Below are 20303 nucleotides of genomic sequence, written 5' to 3' on the forward strand. Positions count from 1 at the left end.
TTTTCTGGTCTGGAAAGTAAGTCCCTTTCTGCAGCTGTTCATACAGACCAGAGTTCCTGAAGATGCGAGCGTCATGTACCTTTCCCGGCCATCCCACATTGCAGCACCACTGAAAAGTACCCCTTTCGGTTTATGTACTCCCTGCCTTGGTGCTCCAGTGCCAAGATAGGGATATGGGTTCCATCTGTCACCCCACCACAGTTAGGGAATCCCATTGCAGCAAAGCCATCCACTATGACCTGGACATTTCCCAGAGTCACTACCCTTGATATCAGCAGTTCAGTGATTGTGTTGGCTACTTGAATCACAGCAGCCCGCACAGTAGATTTGTCCACTCCAAATTTATTACCGACTGACTGGTAGCTGTCTGGAGTTGCAAGCTTCCACGGGGCTATTGCCACTCGCTTCTCAACTGTGAGGGCTGCTGTGATTTTGGTATTCTAGTGCTTCAGGGAGGGGAAAGCAAGTCACAAAGTTCCATGAAAGTGCCCTTACGCATGCAAAAGTTTTGCAGCCACTGGGAATCGTTACAGACCTGCAACACTGTGTGGTCCCACCAGTCTGTGCTTGTTTCCCCAGGCCCAGAATCGGCATTCCACACTATGAACCTGCCCAATTGACACCATGATGTGCACATTGCAGGGGTCCATACTTTGTGAGAAGTCTCTGGGCAGCAGTCCATGTCCTCATCACTCTCGTCACCGCGCTGCAGTTGCCTCCTCCTTGCCTGGTTTCGCTTTTCTTGCAGGTTATGGTTCTGCATATCCTGCTGGATAATGCGTGCAGTGTTTATAGTGCTCATAATTGCTGCAGTGATCTGAGCGGGCTCCATGTTCTCAGTGCTATGGCATCTGCGCTGAAAAAAGGTGCAAAATGATTGTCTGCCGTTGCTCTGACGGAGGGAGGGGCGACTGACAATGTGTCTTACAAGGTTGACTTACAGGGAATTAAAATCAACAAAGAGGGTGGCTTTGCATCAAGGAGAAACAGAATGGCCCCCTCAAGGATAGAACTCAAAACCCTGGGTTTAGCGGGCCGTTGATTTCACCGAGGGAGGGAGGGAGGAAGGGGGGAGAAAATGAATACAAAACAAATCTGGTCTATTTCTTGTTTTGATCCACTTCATCTATCTTTATACATCTTGCTGTCAGGAGACGGTGCAGTGTGACTGCTAGCCCTCGTCATCTCCTCGGTGCTTGGCAGAAGACGGTGCAGTATGACTGCTGGCCATCGTTGTCTCCTGGCTGCTCATTAGAAGATGGTGCAGTACAACTGCCTGCAGGACTGAATCACCATGAGACGAAACTTAAAAAGGAAATGACCTGGATGAGTCACTCCCATGTTTGCCCGGGTGCCCCTGACCAACCTCACCAAGGTCGGCTAAAAGAGCACCCTGGAGTACGGTGATGATGGCTACCAGTCATACTGCACTGTCTGCTGCCAAAAGGCAATGAGCTGCTGCTGTGTAGCAATGCAGTACTGCGTCTGCCAGCACCCAGGAGACATACGGTGACAGTGAGCTGAGTGGGCTCCATGCTTGCTGTGGTATGGCGTCTGTAACCCAGGAAAAAAGGCACAAAATGATTGTCTGCCGTTGCTTTCACGGAGGGAGGGAGGGAAGGGGGGGGGCTGAAAATATGTACCCAGAACCACACACGACAATGTTTTTGTCCCATCAGGCATTGGGATTTCTACCCAGAATTCAAATGGGCGGTGGAGACCGCGGGAACTGTGGGATAGCTACCCACAGTGCAATGCTCCGGAAGTCGACGGGTTGCCTTGGTACTGTGGACACACTCCGCCGACTAAATGCACTTAGAGCATTTGTGAGGGGACACACACAATCGACTATATAAAAACACTTTCTACAAAACCGACTTCTATAAATTCTACAAAACCGACTTCTAATTTCGTAGACCTGCTGAAGTACATCACAGTTGATACACAGTAGACTACATCCAAGGCCTAGTCTCAAAAGTGGGAGAATCATGTGATTCCACCTTGAGAGACAGGTGATGGCTAGAGGTCTGAGAGAGCGGTGGCTTGGAGAGACCAGGAGGGTTAGAGGTGCTGTTAGCCCAGTAACTATGACTGTACCAACCTGCAATTTTCCCCTGCTCCTGTAAAATAGTCACCTTTTTCCTTTATTCTCTTTCTCCTCACACCCCCTTACTTTTATGTGCATATATGATCCTCTCCAGTGTAGGATTTTCCATGTTACATAGGGATGCACAGTGACATGCTAGAAGTTCTTGCATTGCTGCTCCAGTTAGTTTGGTACATCTTTCTCAGAAATAGTGCTAGTCTTTACTAAGGGCTAGTCTACACTGGAATCGCTACCCAGCGCAGCCGTACCGAATTTGCTGTGCCGCTGTAGCACTGCTGGTGCAGACAGTCTATGCTGACAGAAGAGCGCTTTCCTGTCAGTATAATTAGGGCTCCGTGTCTGTCACAGAGGTGACGGAAGTCATGGATGCAGTGTGGTCAGCTGCTCAGGCAGCACCGGGGACAGCCACACTGGCCGCTGCTGGAACAGCTCCGCACCAGCTGCTGCTTGGGTGGCCCCACAGCCAGCCGCACTGGCTGCTGCTGGAGCTGCCCTGGGGCCAGGTGGCCCTGGGCAACTGGCCCCGGCAACCGCCCGAGCAGCGGCTGGTGTGGCTGGCCCCAAGGACTGCCTGAGCAGCAGTCCCGGGGGCGGCGGGAACAGCCGGAGCAGCAGCGGAGGGGTGGCCCTGGGGGTGACTGGAGCAGCTGCTGCTTGGCAGCCCCAGGCAGCTGGGGCCATTGGCCCCGCCCCCAGAACAGTGGCCCCAGCCCATCCCAAGCAGTGGCTCCCCGAGGGCCCCCCAGAGCAGTGGCTCCCCCACCCACCCTCAGCATTACTCCCCCAGAGCAATGGCTCCTCCCATAGCAGCGCCCCCCTCCAGCTAAGATTTAATCAGAGGTATTTATAGTACAAGTCATGAACATGTTACAGGCCATGAATTTTTCTTTTTTGCCCGTGACCTGTCCAAGACTTTTATTAAAAATATCTATGACTAAATGCATCCGATGAAGTGAGCTGTAGTTAACGAAAGCTTATGCTCAAATAAATTTGTTAGTCTCCAAGGTGCCACAAGTACTCCTTTTCTTTTTATGACTAAATCATAGTCTTAGGCATAATTACTGCAGCTCCCCAAGCGCTGGTTGCTATGTTGGTGGGAGAAGTTCTCCCGCCAACACAGTGTTGTCCACGCCGGCGCTTAGATCAGTGTAAAGTATGTCGCTAAGGGGTGGTAGTTTTTTCATACCCCTGAGCGACTTAAATTATACCAAAGTAAGCGCTAGTGTGTACAACCCATAAAAGTGTGACTTACTGAATTTCATTCTTGGAAAAGTGGAGTTGTTTGGTGAATCGTTTTGTAAAATATTTCTGTAATATTTTTATGTTTGTTTTAATAGTGTAGGTGAACAATTCATTCAAAGACCTAGGGTTTCTTTTTGCAGTGGACCACTGCTATTTTCTAAGGTAACATTTCACTGGGTCTGTATTTCATAAAAGTGCTTTGTAGCTTTATCTACCTTTGCTTTCTTTTGGAGGACATCAACGTGTGTCTCATCTATCGGATAACAGGGCACATATTCCTTCTAAGGAGCAACAGTGCTGTCCTATGGATTGGTTATACCCACAATCATCTTTCAACCAAAACTATAGGGTCATCTTTGATTCCTTCTCTTTCTTGCACATCTAGGCTGTCACCAAGTCCTATCTCTTTTTCCTCCATAAAATATAACCATTTAATCTTTCCCTTCTGTCCAGACACTCCTTGTCCAGGTCATCTCCTGCCATGATTATTATAGCCTTCTACTGTCTAACCTCCCTGCCATACACATTGTTTCCCTCTCATTTGTCCAGAATTACCTTCCTATTTTGTCAACCAGTAGCTTCTCTCTTTGAATCCTCATTGGGTCCCCTTTGCCTTCTCTATCAACTTTTAAACTTCATGGCTTTTCCTGCACGGCCCTGCACAACTCCACTCCGGCCTACATCATTACTGCCTTCATGTTCTCCTACTCTCAGATCTGTGCTTTCTTTCAATGGGTTTCCTATACATGGAATAACTTCCCTGTCCTTGTAACTAAGCCCTACCCTCTTCTCAATGTAACTTCCCCAAAGGATTCACCTGAGGTCACTGAACCAATCCACACTCACCTGTTACTCGTTCTATTCCAATATTATAGAAAAAGGAGATTATAGGAAACAATCAAATAATTATTCTAAGTTCAAGCCTTCATCTGGGTTTCTGAATGAGTCTTGCCTTATCTGCCACTGGATGGTGAGCTTCTTGTACAGCGTCTGACTTTTACTTTTGTGCTTTGTACAGCAGCAGAATTTGGCCCACTGTGTCCACTACTTTTCCCCCCAAAAGGTGAATGCATAAGCTGACTTTCTGTACCAATAACTAAGATTGAGATGGTCCCTTCCTCTGTCCCCAGATCCAGGTGCTGAGAGTTCCCTCTGCATACACATTCCCCCTTCCCACTATAAGCCAGTTGTTTCCCTGGCACTACTCCCTTCCTCTTCTCCTCCTTTGGACTTCACAAGGCCCTTCCATGGGTGGGTGTGTATAGAGGGAGAGGAAGGAGAATAAGTGGATCTGGGCATAAATCCTCCCTCCACTGATCAGTGGACCCATCCATGCCTAGGGCTGTAATATCTTCTCTATGGAGCATTCATGTACAACTCTGTATTCTATAAATGAAAAGGGACATTCTATTAAAACTGCTGCCAAGATACATCCAAGATACTGCAAGAGCAAAAGAGTTAAAAGGAAAATTTATAAAACAATAGAACAATTCTTCTCTTTGGAACTTTATTTCCAGAGAGCTGGTAAGCAAACGCTTTCCAGTTATGCTCAGAATAGACAGACATATGGTTGGATCCCCCAGTTTTACTCAGAACAAACTCCAGACACTAATCTCTAAAACCCACAAAAACAGTAGGATCCTGAGTAAATACCTGAGCGAACAAATACATTCTAAGCTTCTGTTAAGAACAAACATGAAGATACATATGCATTTGCCTTCCAAAAACATTATTTTTATACCTGCAACATTTTTTCCATACAAATGTATAATATTTTAATTGCAAATAAAAGGAAAACATCCTCACTGAAATATGAAACAAATAAAATACCCCCCAAAAGCCTCCATTTATTTTCATTCATATTAGGCTTTGTACAACCGATTTCTAAAATTTCATTTATTTTGACAAAACCACAGTTTTGGACCTATACAACTTTACAGTACCACAATAATAGATAATTATTTTGTAAAGTCAGTTTTCAGTTTTATTTTATTTTTAGACATAGTAGAAGTTTATTTCTTTATCAGCTAATAATTTTAAAAGGCCTTACTGGATGTTTGATATTTTGACTTGATACATGGAATATGGATCAATTTTTTTACACTCATTTTATCTAGTAGCTTTTGAAGGGTTTGCTGTATTTTATAGCTCCTATAGTATCTTTGAACAATGATATCCTCTTGCTTACTATAAATTTTATCACTCTCTAGTGATATTGTTATTAAGCAAGTCTGCAAAAAACATATTGATGGAAAATTGTAAAGGTGTTACTGTGTGGACAAAGAATTCTCCAGGTGTTTAAACCTGTCCCCACCAGTAGATGTCATCGTGACAATGGAAAATACAACAGGGGCTACAGATTCTAGAAATATCATTTGCCTAGCAAACAAAAAAGAATGTTCTTTCTCACAATATGCACGGCTTTTATTCAAGCAAGGTAGTTATAACAATGCTTAGCATTTATATAGAGCTTTCTATTTTCACAACACTTTAAAAACATTAACTAATTAAGGTGAATATTAAGAGGTTACAATAGACACTAGCAATGGAATTTTTGCATTATGTGAGTGCATCTCTATAAATATGTATAATACTTATTGTTATATATGTATGTGTGTGCATATAAATGCATGTGTATGTTTCCTTTGTAACCTTCTTACCTTCTCAGTTGTGCACCTTAATTCATGTGGCCTCCTATACTTTGTTTGGAACAGTCTTATTCTTTCTGTCTATAAAACACCTTCTCTCTCCTTCAAATTCGTCTTTAAAATTAATTTCAGGAAATCCTCTGACTTTTTTTTCATCACAACCCCTCTGCATCCTCCATCACTTGAACTGTTGTCATATATCTTGTTAATCTTAGAATATAAACTGTTAAAAATAGGGAAAGTGTCTTCCTCTGGTTATTAAATTCTTTGTAAATTCACAGCCCTATAAAAATGTGTAGTAATAACCTTAATGTATCAAGTGGAGAGCAATTTCTGAGAGCAAGGGAGAATCCCAAACTTTTTTCCCCCACTGATCTTCCAAAACTTCTGATTCGATACTTGATACTGTTATTAATAGTTAGTCTGGGGATTATCTCCTTTAATTTTCATCCAATGCCACATATATGTTCTTCATGACAGAATGAATCAAGGCAGCATACAATCAGATGGAATGTAACCTAAAGTAAGCTGTGTAAGGCAAGTAAGCTGCTGAGCTCCTTTTTGTAAGTGGCTTTTTGTAAAATCAACAGGATGTCCACTGCTATCAAATAATAAATCCATAATTTGAATGTTTTCTATTTTGTAGATTACAGCCCTGTGAATAATAAGGCTCTCTTCTTTAAAATGTTAGGCTTTGGGGGAAGGGAAAGCAGAGAAGGCAGCTGTCCTGATTAATTTAAGAATCTTCTTCTCCTTCCCATGGTGTTGGAGGCTGAAACCAATTCCTATGCTCAAAAAGATGAACTGTGTGGAAGATGGCCAAGTGATTATATCAGCTCCATGGCCTTCCTCACCGAGAGGAAAACTTAAAGGCAACTCTTTTATAAAGTATAAACAATTAAAAAATTGTTGGCTCAGGGTTTGTCCTTGACTAAATGGAAAAGAGATTCTTCTGGACTGAAAACAAGTATTTAATCAAAACAAAGCAGCCAGTGTTCCTGATAGAGGAGGAAGAGACACCTGACTATCAGAGTGCTCTGGATCAGTTAATCCATCTCAGAGCTGGACGGATTTATTCTTCTACTATAGCCACATAAGCATCTATTTAATTATATGGAGATGGAGATATGAATGGGGGTGGGTGGAAGACACTCACTTGTTACTTAGTTGAATTCTCTCAAAGTATCGAAGACCTACATAACAAGAAAAAGTGCTTCTGCATCCATGGCAATTTTAAGATGGATTACAACAGTTAATAATTTCAAGAAAATAAGACATAATGTAGTACATATCATAGGCGCCGACTCCATGGGTGCTCAGGGGCTGGAGCACCCAGGAGGAAAAATTAGTGGGTGCTCTGCACCCACCAGCAGCCAAGTTCCCCCCTCCTCACCACCTTCTCCCCGCCCCCCCAGTGCGCCGCATCCCCGCTCCTCACCTTCCCTCCCAGTGCTTCCTGCTGCCCCACCGCCTAACAGCTGTTTGGCGGTGGTTAGGACTTTCCAGGAGGGAGGGGGAGGAGCAGGGATGCTGTGCGCTCAGAGGAAGAGGCGGAGAAGAGGTGGGGCAGGGGCGGGGACTTGGGGGAAGGGGGTGGAATGGGGGCAGGAACTCTGGGAAAGGTTTGGAATCAGGGTGGGGTGAGGGTGGTGCAGGAGCGGGGCCGGGGGCGGGGTGGGGGAGAGGGGAAGTTGGCACCTATAGTACATATCATTAGTAACATATTATAAGAGCTGGAAAAACACACTGAGTGTTTTTCAGACATTGAGCATCTTGTTTAGAGAACTGGCCTTTAAAGATACAACTCAAATATTAAAAAGGCAAGTGACATAAACTTGGTAATGATCTGCCAGAAAAGGTAACAAGATTAACTGACTGCCTCAAGTATCAATTTTACGTTTTGTTTCAAGTGTGCATATTTTAATTTTGTGCAACTATTTTCTTATAAGAAACAGCAATCCCATTTCAGAATACCTATAAACCCATTCAGATTGTTTCCATAATTATCCTAAAAGCATTCCATAATACAGTAATTTGATACTGTACTTTTGGTTTCACTTAGTCTTAAAAATATTCAAACCTTAACACATTATACGTGTTGTGAAAAAAGGTTACCATTTATTTTATGATAAAAGAACAAATGTGGCCAATCACTGTCCAGAAAAATCAACCGCTATCTGTCACAAATGACACAAACTTTATTAACAATATGAGTAAGCCCATGGTAAGGACCCCAGTAAGGACTGATGGGAGTTGCACAGAGGAGGGGGCTGTGGACCAGTGCTGGCCCCTGTATGATGGTGTCAGTGCTATTAGTGAGATTCGAGTGGCTCAGGACAGGTGGAAAGGCACCTCTGGGTGCATCTTACTGATGCTCCTTTTTGAAATAGCTTCCACTCTGATTAGAATGTGGAGCCAACTGCAGCATATATCTTAGCCACCTCGGGGCCTAGACATACGCAATTGGAGTCAAGGTGTATTAGAAAGTGCACTAGCTGGTACCTCCTCCTATTTGGAACAAATTAAGGCATAGGCACTACAGGTGTCTCTAGTGTCTTGGCTCCTGGAGTCATGTCACTACAATAACTTACTTTTTTTGTGTTTAAATGGTAAGATTTTTCTAACACTTATGATTGCAAATAAAAGCTTGAAAATGTGACCCAAGTGTAACAGATGCAGAGATATCTGTCTGAGTCAGCAGAGAGCCTGAAACAATAGCTCTGAGAGGTGTGAATTCCAACACTCACTAGTGTACTCTGTTAACCTTTAAAAAGAAAAGGAGTACTTGTGGCACCTTAGAGACATCCCTACTAAATGAAGTCCTCTGTTTTTCTACACTCACAAAAGCTCATGCTCAAATAAATGTGTTAGTCTCCAAGGTGCCACAAGTACTCCTTTTCTTTTTGCGGATACAGACAAACATGGCTGCTACTCTGAAATCTGTTAACCTTTGTTCTCCACCAAAGGGGGAGAAGAGTGCACAAGACCTGGTCCACCCATCCAATCACATAAATCCCAGATACATAGATATTAAGGTCAGAAGGGACCATTATGATAATCTAGTCTGACCCTGCACAATGCAGGCCACAGAATTTCACCCACCCACTTCTACAATAAACCTCTCACCTATGTCTGTGCTTATTGAAGTCCTCAAATCATGGTTTAAAGACTTCAAGAAGCAGAGAATCCTCCAGCAAGTGACCCCTGCCCCATGCTACAGAGGAAGGCGAAAAACCTCCAGGGCCTCTTCCAATCTTCCCTGGAGGAAAATTCCTTCCCAACCCCAAATATGGTGATCAGCTGAACCCTGAGCATATGGGCAAGATTCACCAGCCAGATACCCAGGAAAGAATTTTCTGTAGTAACTCAGATCCCACCCCATCTAACATCCCATCACAGCCATTGGGCCTATTTACCATGAATATTTAAAGATTAATTAATTGCTAAAATCATGTTATCCCATCATACCATCTCCTCCATAAACATATCGAGTTTAATCTCAAAGCCAGATAGGTCATTTTCCCCCACTGCTTCCCTTGGAAGGCTATTCCAAAACTGATGGTTAGAAACCTTCGTCTAATTTGAAGTCTAAACTTCCCGATGACCAGTTTATATCCATTTGTTCTTGTGTCCACATTGGTACTAAGCTTAAATAATTCCTCTCCCCCTCTGGTATTTATCCCTCTGATATATTTATAGAGAGCAATCATATCTCCCCTCAACCTTCTTTTGGTTAGGCTAAACAAGCCAAGCTCCTTGAGTGTCCTTTCATAAGACAGGTTTTCCATTCCTCAGATCATCCTAGTAGCCCTTCTCTGTACCTGTTCCAGTTTGAATTCATCCTTCTTAAACATGGGAGACCAGAATTGTACACAGTATTCCAGGTGAGGTCACCAGTGCCTTGTATAATGGTACTAAAACCTCCTTATCTCTACTGAAAATACCTCGCCTGATGCATCCCAAGACTGCATTAGCTTTTTTCACATTGGCAGCTCATAGTCATCCTGTGATCAACCAATTCTCCAAGGTCCTTCTCCTCCTCTGTTACTTCTAATTGATGCATCCCCAGCTTATAACTAAAATTCTTGTTATTAATCCCTAAATGCATGACCTTACACTTCTCACTATTAAATTTCATCCTATTACTATTACTCCAGTTTACAAGGTCATCCATATCTTCCTGTATGATATCCCTGTCTCTCTCTAAATTGGCAATACCTCCCAGCTTTGTATCATCTGCAAACTTTATTAGTACACTCCCACTTTTTGTGCCGAGGTCAGTAATAAAAAGATTAAATAAGATTGGTCCCAAAACTGATCCCTGAGGAACTCCACTGGTAACCTCCCTCCCTCCAGCCTGACAGTTCACCTTTCAGTATGACCCGCTGTAGTCTCCCTGTTAACCAATTCCTTATTCACCTTTCAATTTACATATTGATCCCCATCTTTTTCAATTTAACTACTAATTCCCCATGTGGCACGGGGAATCAAACGCCTTACTGAAATCTAGGTAAATTAGATCCACTGCGTTTCCTTTGTCTAAAAAATCTGTTACTTTCTCAAAGAAGGAGATCAGGTTGGTTTGGCACAATCTACCTTTTGTAAAACCATGTTGTATTTTGTCCCATTTATCATTGACCTCAATGTCCTTAACTACTTTCTCCTTCAAAATTTTTTCCAAGACCTTGCATACTACAGATGTCAAACTAACAGGCCTGTAGTTACCCGGATCACTTTTTTTCCTTTTCTTAAAAATAGGAACTGTGTTAGCAATTCTCCAATCATATGGTACAACCCCTGAGTTTACAGATTCATTAAACATTTTGCTAATGGACTTGCAATTTCATGTGCCAATTCCCTTAATATTCTTGGATGAAGATTATTTGGGCCCGCCGATTTAGTCCCATTAAGCTGTTTGAGTTTTGCTTCTACCTCAGATATGGTAATATCTACCTCCATATTCTCATTCCCATTTGTCATGCTATCATTATCCCCAACATCCTCATTAGCCTTATTAAAGACTGAGGCAAAGTATGCTGGTGTAAGTACTGCAGAGCCACCCCTGAGGAAAAGGGAGCCCCATACTACAGCCCCCACTTCCCTGGGATGGCAAGGTGCTCTCACATAGTTGCCAAGTTTTGTGCAGCTCCATGGATGACATTTAATGAGGTAAGTTGCATATTTGAAATTAATTGGCACATAACCATAAACTTCACCCTAAAAATGTGTGGACATAGGACGAGTGAAGTTGTTATCCTGTTTGACATCCCTACTAAATGAAGTCCTCTGTTTTTCTACACTCAGCAGAGAGACAAGCTTCATGTAATGGGAGCCCAAGTATCCTTGAGGTTTTGGGACCTGGCACAGCTTCCCTTTTTTTCCTTTCCCCAAATCAGCTTTTTCCATTCTTCACTCATGTCTTCTCTGCTCCCCATCCAGCCCCCACCTCTCTCTGCTTGCTGTTGTTCTGCTGCTGCCACACCCCATAACAATAGAGTCCATCAGGAGGAACTGCAGCCCCTGCTACAGTTTAGCTGGATGCGTGAAATTTCGACTAAGGCAGGCATGACAGGGCTGACAAATGCAGGCGTGTTACACAATGCATGATGCATGATAGCTCTGCTCTTGGTGCCCCAAATGGTGGGCAGAGCCATAGTGCAGGGATGGGAATCACAAGGGGCCCTGTGTCATGGTATTCTAGGGCCCCAGATTGCCTTAATCCAGCCTTACTCTGTGGTGCACTTGAGTGCTATACATTCTGTCCCATTGCTGCGTAGACACACTAAATTGGAAGAGATGTCTTTATACATTCCTGTCCACCACTTGACCCCCAGTGCATCTGTTCATCACAGGACAAGATTCAGGCCTCTATACATCCAATTGCATAGTAGATGCTACTCACAAACCATTTACTTTGTGGACCTATCCCTGCAAAAGTAAGAATTCATTTTTAACCTCATGCTGGCTCTATTACCCATCCTAACCACAACCCAATGTGTTCTCTAAAAAGTCTGAGAAAGAGGCAGCAAAGGACTTTCTAGCCCTTTTAAGGTAAGAACATATTATTCTTGGTTTGCATTTGTTATGATTTGTTTGCTGCATTTTTTTTTATCTTGTCATACAGTATAATAGGAGTAACATTTGTGGCAGTGGAATTAATAGCTTTCTGATGTTATCAGATACCTTGCAGATACTTCCCTGCAGTATTTAATCAAAATCGGAGTTATTGCTTCCTGTTCTCCAAGGTTATGAACATTATCCGTTAATCATATTTATGTGAGACTCTGGCACTGAGCATCTTGTTTAGAGAACTGGCCTTTAAAGATATACCATCAGCTCAAATTTGACCCTAAATCTGGGTTTTGTGAAAATTAGTATTTGAAAACCTAAGCCCAGCAGAAAAGCTTCCATTATTTTGTTTTAAATTCTACTGGAGTGTTTTTTTTAAATACAGTAAGTACATATTCCTCTGAAGGAATTTGCAACTAAGATATTGCAGCATTATAAAAGCACATGAGACCTGGAAAGAGAAACTGAGTAGAGACAAATGCAAAATAGATTTGTGTATTTCCATTGTCTGAGTCCAGTGCAAGTGAACTGCGCAAAGAAGACAAGAAACATGTGTTAAAAATAAAATTACATTGTTTGAAAAATTATTTCAGATTTGATAATATAACATATTATTTGTTATAAAGTTAAGGAAATCATTTTTAAAATTGCTGTACCAATATATAATTTTAAAGCTGACAGTGTTCCTTTAAGAGGACCATAAGTACAGTCAGTTGATCAATAAAACTTTTGTAACTCTTTTTGTTGTTCTGCTTTTGTAATTTAAAATGTTTTATGAGACTATAAAAAAATAGAACTAATATTCTATGATCTTTGATCTTTGAGTTTGCTAGCCAAGCAACTACTATAAAGATATAGTCTCCATCTTTCTGGCAAAGGTGGTTGAACATTTTCCAGAACAGTATTCAGTCAGAAAATGCTGATTCGGTGACATTGAAATGTTTTGTGGGACTATATTGATTTTATCAAAAAATGTGATGGGAAATGATCAAATAATTTAATTCATTGTTAAAATATTGATATTAATTAATTATATTAATTATATTAAATTTCAAAATGATAAGGCTGAAACAAAATGTTTTGAGCTGATCTAAATGTTTTGTTTTGATAATTTGGTTTCAGTGTTCCCCAAATGAAATATTTAGGAATATTCATTTGGTGGGGAATTTTGACTTTTGGTTCCAATTCAGGACAAAAGGAAATTCTGAAATGTCAGAATTTTCTGTGAAATGGAAATCCTGTTTCCCAACAAGCTCTGCTTTCTGGTGGCTTTTTTCTGACAAGGTCTCACTTTTTGTTGTTGAGTTTATTCCTTGTGAAAGATGTCAGACAGATAGTCCTGAAGACTGAAGTCTTCTATATAGCTACAAGGCAGTACATCACGGGTAGGGGAATTCCAAGCTTTCACACAATCTTCCACTACCACGCCTCACCCTATTCTAGAAGGACAAATTTGAGGGTCAGAGTATAGTTCATTCCGGCACTAGCCTGGCAGACTTTTAGGGTCCCAATCCAAAACAAAGTTAATTGAATTCAGTGGAAGTCAGGCTATTGACTTCAGTGGTCCTTCAGTCAACTGCTTTGTATGAAAGTAACTTAACACGTGAATAGTTCTATTTAATGGAACTACTTACAGGTTTAAGTGTCTGCATGATTGGGACCTCAGTCTTTGATCTCTTTGAGATTGCTAACCAAGGTTCCAATGAGTGTCCACCTCGAATCTGGTTCTGAGATGTGGATAAGTTTCTGCTGGGAACTGAAGAATGACTACTCCATTCACACAGGCCACCAATGGTCATCAGATGATAATGACTTCCAGCTGCAATTGATCTGACCTAAATTTGAACTGTGACCCAGGAACAAGAAGTCTTAAGAGTCCCAATTTCAGTACCCCTCTCTAAACAGTGTCCTCTATAATGTCTCATATGCTATAGATTTGATATAAGATAATATAACCAGAAGTAACTTCAGATTTTTCATAGCAAAGGCTCAGATTTGTTACTTTAATAATGTGTTACTAGCTGAATTGAGCTCTGGGTACCTAATCATATGACCCCAGATTACAGTTAAGTATTAGTTATCAAGGATTTCTGCTTTTTAAAGAAGCTTACAAATGCATAGTAGTTTGCAATCTAAATATATGAAATTAAAATTAAAACTTTAGTGCAGAATGAACTGCTAAGAAAACAAGTGAAGTTGAGGGTTAGAAATTATTTTCCTGGGGAACAAAAATATTTTCTGAAACCTACAATGAAACAACTTTCTGGAACGCTTATTTTAAAGGCAGCACTGAGTATCACCAATTGTCAGCAACTAGGGTGACCAGATGTCCTGATTTTATAGGGACAGTCCTGATATTTGGGCCTTTTTCTTATATAGGCTCCTATAACCCCCCATCCTCTATCCTGATTTTTCACACTTGGTATCTGGTTACCTGAAGTGCAACTGAAGTTTTTATTCTTTGTAGTCCTTATCAGCCTGAAAGGAACTCTTGATGGGTAATTTGAAATAGTCCTTTGCTAGCGATAAGAGAGCTGCAATGAATAAAAGAAAAAAAGGTCATAAATTTGGGTCACACGTGCACACAACAATAAAAATATGATTACTGAAATAAGAATCCACATACTCCTGGGAAAGTATGTGGACCATTAATAACAGTACAAAGCCACTATAGCTAGAAAAGCCATTTAAAATGCTTGAAGCACCAAAATAGTTTAAACAGTATTAAAACCTGTTGAGATAATACAAGGAAAATTAATTTATTTTGCAAAAAGAAAAGGAGTACTTGTGGCACCTTAGAGACTAACCAATTTATTTGAGCATGAGCTTTCGTGAGCTACAGCTCACTTCATCAGATGCATACCGTGGAAACTGCAGCAGACTTTATATATACACAGAGAATATGAAACAATACCTCCAGCTCACTTCATCAGATGCATACCGTGGAAACTGCAGCAGACTTTATATATACACAGAGAATATGAAACAATACCTCCTCCCACAGTGGGGTGGGAGGAGGTATTGTTTCATATTCTCTGTGTATATATAAAGTCTGCTGCAGTTTCCACGGTATGCATCTGATGAAGTGAGCTGTAGCTCACGAAAGCTCATGCTCAAATAAATTGGTTAGTCTCTAAGGTGCCACAAGTACTCCTTTTCTTTTTGCGAATACAGACTAACACGGCTGTTACTCTGAAACCTAATTTATTTTGATAACATGACCTAAAATCTCAGTATTGTCAGTGTGAGGTATTCACCTTCCTATCACTTTATGGGATTCATAACACCATTACTTGTGTTAACTATTACAATCATAACTCTTCAGTGACAATAAAACTCATAATTGATTAGCTGCATTTAGGATTATGATCATGCTATACCAGTTTTGCAATTAATAGGTGCAATCAGGATGGTTGCTGCTTCTAAGTCACTTTCAAGCTATAGAATTAAAAATAAATCAAAACTCTCTCTCTTACCTCACTGTATGCAGGTGAAGTACCCAACATGCTCCTAGCCCAGTACACACACTGCAGCTGAATCTCCTCTCACTTACATATGTCTAAATTAGAAGACTCAAGCCCTGTTGGAGTTATTCAAATTTATCCTCTTCCTAAGATTAGTCTTTATTTTTAGCTTTACTGAACATAAACAACCACTTGGTTGTTCCAAAAACGATTCTCTCTAACAGTCCCCATTCCTCTTTACCATGGACTGTTGGGGTTGATAAGACCCACCTCTCCCGGCTGCCAGCCTGAGTAAGGAAAATCACTGTATTTTTATCCCATGTCACAAAAACTACCACCCTATTAAATTAAGACTTTTCAGCGGTAACACACTAGGAGTGTGGCAGAGATGAATAACTGAGCAATGGAGGCATACGTAATTATAAATGAACAGGTCTTTAAAAGTAATCATAGATTTGATTGGAAACAAAATAATCTGATATACACATTGGATTATATGCTTCTACATGTATCTATGTCAAAACATCCAAGTATACATCCAGTTCAGCAAGTAAGATATGAATAGGTAAATACAGAGACCTGGCTAAGGCCCCAATTCTGCAACAAGATCCACACATCTCACAGACATATGTTGAAGTTAGGGTGACCAGATGTCCCGATTTTTGGGTCTTTTTCTTATATAGGCTCCTATTACTCCCCACCCCCTGTCCTGATTTTTCACACTCGCTGTCTGGTCGCCCTAGTTGAAGTCAACAGAGTTTTGTGTGAGCATAGGTATCTACTAGTGCAGGACCATAGGGTGTACTTCACCTCTTAATATTGTCCATATGATATATAAGGGCAGGGCTTTGAAATGAATAATTGTTTGAGAAAACAGCATTATAGAGTAAGTGTCAAAGGGCCCAATCCTGAATTCCAGTGCTGGGTCTGACACTGATTATCATTTAACTTTTGGCAAGTCAAAAATCTCTATGCCTTAGTTTTACCATGTGTAAAATTGCACTAACAACAGTGACTCATTTAATCCTTATAAATCCTTGAAATTACTGTGTAGATATATTTTCATGATTAATACATAATCTTTATAGCACTTTTACAAATGATAAAGTGCCTTCAATTTTATTTTAAATTAATTCTTCATGATCATCCAAATGGTTACTCATAAAAATAAATGACTGAGAAAAAAATTAATTTTGTCTTGTTCCTCACCACCGTAACAGCACTTAATTTTTCCTTTTTAAAAGTGAAGTATCTTTTCTTTTTACAGTGTAGGTTTTGGAATTACAGAGTGTCTGTGATAGAAGAAAGACTTATTTATGATTGATGCAAAGTTGAAATCATCCATCACAGTTGTTTCATTTCCAGGGGGTTGGTAAGAAGACACTACATATGCATATAAAAAAGTTGACAGCGCTGATCAACATTTAACATTTATTCTTTATAAATGGAAGAGATTAAAGGTGAGATGTTCTCATTAAGGCTTCTGAATGCACCACATAAGGGTCTGTCAGCATTTCCATTATAAGCATCTATTTGTCAGGGCTGTGTAACTCATACTTCAGATCACTTTAGGTAATAATTTGCTTACATTGTCAACCCTATTATTATTTCTGAACAATTATCAAAATTGGTTCAGATATAGAGAACAGTAAAACAAGTATATGTGGCTGTTCATGCTACCCCACCAATGTGCCTGAACACTGACTTAAAGTTTAAATTGACACATTTCAGGCCTATTGGTCCTTAGTGGGGTTTTTAATTCATGAAAATTTTCCATCCTTTTTGAGCTCCAAATCTGAGACAATTTTTTTTAATCTTGAGTTAAGATTTCGTTTTTGCCAAGTTGTATCCTAAAATGAAAGCATCAGTCCTTAAAGTGGATCAAGCTCTTTCAGTGTACTAATTTCTTCCTGAAATTTCATTACGATAATATTTTGTCTGAGTAAGAAATGTTTCCTGAACCTGTGGTGAATGAAATCAGGGAGCGTAGAGCTAACTGGTTATTATTAATAATTTATGTTACAATTTAAATGTACATGGTTCACATTATTTGGTAGCCAGTGTACTTGCCCTGATTTAAATGCACAACGAAAAGTAAGAGAACTAGGCAAAACAGAACATATAGGAATGGGTGTGTGACCACTACAGTTGCTATACTACATAGATTTCAGAGTAGCAGCCGTGTTAGTCTGTATTCGCAAAAAGAAAAGGAGTACTTGTGGCACCTTAGAGACTAACCAATTTATTTGCGCATAAGCTTTCGTGAGAAGTGAGCTGTAGCTCACGAAAGCTTATGCTCAGATAAATTGGTTAGTCTCTAAGGTGCCACAAGTACTCCTTCATACTACATAGACTAGCTGGCTTTAAGAAGGGTTATTAAAGGAGGAGCTGGTATGTATTATACAGATAGAGCCTTGTAGTTCAGGGCAGGATCCCCAGTGGTTTGGGCCTATCTCTGTTTAAGAGTGAGGCTAAGGTAATGGATTTGCTTCCATTAGTTTCCCTGTAATCCACGCCATAATGTTGTCACGGCCTCTAATGTTTATGGGCTCCATCATGTGAAGTGCTGAACCACTGCTGCAAGATGCTGAGCCCCTCCACTCCCTCCTCTGCAACAGCCATCCAGGCTCAGCATCTCACAGGATCACGTTCCCGTGTCACTATCAAGGCACCCGGGCCCCGTGTCCTGAGAGAACAGAGCAGCTGCACCCGCAGGGAGACGGCAAGGACACTCTCACCGCCCCTGACCCCAGAACACGGGGGGCTGAATGGACCCTCTGCTATCAATCAGATGTCGAAAGGAGTCTGGAAACCACGCCCACAGCCTGTCCCGCCCACACACTCCGCCTCCTCCCTCTTCTCCCCCCACCCGCTCGAACAGGACAGCTCCAACCAGTGGAAAAAGGAGGGAGGAGCCCGTTCTAAATCCCACCCTCTGTGGCATCCCATAGGCTAGCGTGACTGCTCGCCGCCTCAGGATTGGCTGACGCCGCAGCCAGGCAGGGAGAGGCTAGGCGGGGTTGGCCCCTTACTTTCCCCCCTCGGCGCCAGGCAGCCCCCGAGGCTAGTAAGTCAGTGAGCGGAGGAGCGGTGGCGTCTCGGGACGAGGGAGCGGCGGACCCCGGAGCCGCTGGGCGGGCGGGGTGAGTCTGACTAACGGGCGTTCGGGCTGAGGGAACTTTTCTTGGCGGGGCTGGGAGACTTTGGCCGTTGGGACTGTCGGAACCGCCGGGTAACGGCAGCGTGGGGAGGTGCCGGCGGCCTCCCGGCTCCCTCCAGTCCCGCGTCCGAGAGCTGTCAGGCGCTCCCTGCAGCGGAGTTCCCCTCTCTTCCCCGCCGCCGCGCCTGGGGCTGAGCTGCCACTGCCCGACGGGCTTCAGGGTGCGGATGCCTGGTGCTGCCGCTGCCCCGGCCTGGCGCCCTGGGCTGGCCGTGCTGGGGCGCCCTGACCCGAGGCGGCGGGGACGGTCCCCCGGCTCGAAGCCGGCAGCAGGGGTCGGTTTGCGGAGCCTGCCGACCCCGCCTGGCCTGGGTCATCACAGCGGCGAGGACTGACCTGATCGCTTGTGCCGGGCTTGGGGCCGCGTGTTCCCGGCGCCCTCGCAGCGGGAAGAGAGAGGGTCTCTGCCCCAAGGCGTTTGCTGGGGCGCGCCCGGGCAGCGCCTGGGGCTGGCGGGGCTGGGAGCGCTGCCCCCGCTATGTGCCCGCACAGCGCCCCGACAGGCAGCTAGGGACCCCTCCCGGACAGATGGGAAAGCGGAGGCACAGGCAGCCTAAGCCACTTGCCCATCGTCTCGCAACCGAGGAGTCTGGCGCAGCGGCCTGCGCGTGTTTCGCTTTAGGAGAGGGCTTGTGGAGTGTGTGTGTGTGTGTGTATGTTGCCTTGTGGCACTTTGATTATCAGCACTGGTGACTCTCTGATCTCTTGTTCACATCTTCACAGGTTGAGAGTCCCCGAGTCTCTTGGTCTCCTTTCACACAGAGATGGGGTCATGGGGAAGAGCTGGAGAGATAAGGGGATGGTCTTGCTGAGACTGCTTATTCATAAATAGCTGTACATATCCATCTTGCTTCACAAAACGTAGAAAAGACAGCTTGTGCCTTGGAGTGCTTGCAGTCTGCTACAGACAAGACAAAGACGGCTGCTGCTATTTATCTCTTCTGTTACACTAGGATGAGTGTTTCAGATGTCACTTGTGATGTGCTGTTACTTGTAGAATTTCTGCTTCTTATGCTCAGTTATTAGTCTCTACTTCCTCTGTCACTTCTGTTTGTGTTTTTGTTTAAGCGTCTGTAATTATAACTTTTTATGGAAAGATTTAAAAACGAATTTAGTGCTGTGCTGGTTACATTAGTGAAAATTAATCTGCTTTCATTAATCTCTCCACTGCTTTTCCTTTTCTGCATTGATTTCAATACACTCAGGCACGGGATGTGAAGGTAGCAGAAAGAGCTGTAGTTGTTAGGTAGTAGGTGGCTGGGTTTGCCGCTATGCAGATTTCCTTATCCAGTTCTTGCATATTAAATTCAGGTAACTTAAATTTTGTGCTGTGTACTTAACATTTTTTGAAAGGCAGAGATCAATGTCTATAGACTTTTAAAAAAAGTCTCTAACCCTGGAAACCACTGAACTTATCCCTCTTCTCATCTAATTGTATCTCTGCCTTGAAAAGCCTTTGGAAGGATTTTCCATTCAGAAGTGTCAGATGGCTGATTGCTATATTTTTACATATTTGGAGGGTTTGTGTGACTTCTCTGATTTGATACTAACTT

The 20303-nt window shown here is 42.5% G+C and overlaps 1 protein-coding gene and 1 long non-coding RNA gene across 5 annotated transcripts in view; one reads left to right on the forward strand and one right to left on the reverse strand.

Annotated features, from left to right (window-relative positions):
* Positions 1 to 478: 478 nt before the first annotated feature.
* Positions 479 to 19241, reverse strand: LOC142071180 (uncharacterized). Its single transcript, XR_012667220.1, has 3 exons — positions 19087 to 19241; positions 14501 to 14600; positions 479 to 851 (listed from the first exon to the last, which is right to left on the reverse strand). It is a non-coding gene; the product is annotated as an uncharacterized LOC142071180 (long non-coding RNA).
* HYCC1 (hyccin PI4KA lipid kinase complex subunit 1) overlaps positions 18562 to 20303 on the forward strand; it is an 84326-nt gene continuing 82584 nt past the window's right edge. For all 4 annotated transcript variants that reach the window (XM_048838368.2, XM_048838370.2, XM_048838371.2 and 1 more), the window contains exon 1: positions 18562 to 18673. The gene's annotated coding sequence lies outside the window, so the exon portion shown is untranslated. The remainder of the gene's footprint in view (positions 18674 to 20303) is intronic.

The sequence above is a fragment of the Caretta caretta genome, chromosome 2 (assembly GCF_965140235.1).
Source record: "Caretta caretta isolate rCarCar2 chromosome 2, rCarCar1.hap1, whole genome shotgun sequence".
Classification (NCBI taxonomy): Eukaryota; Metazoa; Chordata; order Testudines; family Cheloniidae; genus Caretta; species Caretta caretta.